The sequence below is a fragment of the Vombatus ursinus genome, unplaced genomic scaffold, assembly GCF_900497805.2.
Source record: "Vombatus ursinus unplaced genomic scaffold, bare-nosed wombat genome assembly UNPS02014959.1, whole genome shotgun sequence".
Taxonomy (NCBI): Eukaryota; Metazoa; Chordata; class Mammalia; order Diprotodontia; family Vombatidae; genus Vombatus; species Vombatus ursinus.
Window position 1 is genome coordinate 1,863,271 of NW_020954737.1, and position 1,457 is coordinate 1,864,727.

A 1,457-nucleotide genomic window follows, 5' to 3' on the forward strand; every position below is an offset into this window, starting at 1 on the left:
CTTTCTTTCTTTCTTTCTTTCTTTCTTTCTTTCTTTCTTTCTTTCTTCCTTCCTTCCTTCCTTTCTTTTTTCTTTCTTCCTTTCCTTCCTTCCCTCATTCTCTCTCTCTCTCCTTCTTTCTCTCTCTCTCTCTCAATATATGGAGAATCAAATTAGTTGGGGTTTATACACGCTGAATTTGGGGTAATGCTGAAATATCCAAATAGAAATCTTCAGTAGGCAGTTGAGGATATAGGACTGGAGCTCAGGTGAAGTACAGGGCTTATGCTACAGATTTGGGAATTATCCACAGAGAGGTGATAACTGAAATCAAGGGATTGAGTGCTGAGGAGGAGCAAGTAGGCTGAGGTTTGCATTCTGGCCTCCTTCTGTTGGACCTCAGAGTCCTGCCTTGGGGGCCTTGGACTCTGATTGGTTAGCTTTTACCTTGTTTAGCCCAATCAGAGCCCACTCTGCCCTTCCTGGTCATCTCTAAGTGATGCCACCTTAGCTCTGGCCTTTTCCTCCTCCTATTAGAATTTGATTCCTCTGGGGCCCTAGGCTCTGACTGGGGGACTTTTATTTTATTTAACCTGGTTCCCCACCCTCAACTTTTCTACCATCCCATAGCTGTGTCATCTTGCTCTGCCTGCCCCAACTTGTTACTTCTAGTTTCCTTTTAGATGTTGTCTTAAAACACACACACACACACACACACACATTTATTATTTCTTTATTTTTAACATTCTTTTTAAATTTGAGGTTCCAAATTCTCTTTCTCCCTCCCAATCATTCCCCGTGTACTGAGAAGGCAAGCGATTCTAAATGTGAAATCATGCAAAACATATTTCCATATTAGCCATATAGCAAAAAATAAAAAGCAAGTGAGAAAGTTATATATTAATTTGCATTCAGAGTGTATCAGTTCTCTCTGGTTGTGGATAGCATTTTTTCATCATGAGTCCTTTGGAATTATCTTGGATCATTCATTAAGTTGATCAGAGTAGCCAAGTATTTCATTATTACAACATTGCTTTTACTGTGCACAATGATCTTCTGATTCTTCTCAATCATTTAGCATCAATTCATATAGGTCTTGCCATGTTTCTTTTTTTTCTGAAACCATCTCCCTCATCATTTCTTATAGCACAATAGTTCTTCATCACAGTCATATGCCACAACTTGTTCAGCCATTCCCTAAGTAATGAGCATCCTCTCAATTTCAAAATCTTTGCCACCCCAAAAGACCTGCTATTAATATTTTTGTACATATGGGTCCTTTTCCTTTTCCTTTGATCTTTTTGAGGTGCAGATCTGGTAGCGGTATTGCTGGATCAAAGAGTATGCTCAGTTTTATAGCTCTTTGTGCATAGTTCCAAATTGTTCTCTACAAGGGTTGGACCAGTTCACAACTCCATCAAGGTGTATCTATTTTCCCTCAACCCCTCCAGCATTTGTCATTTCTGATAAGTATGAGG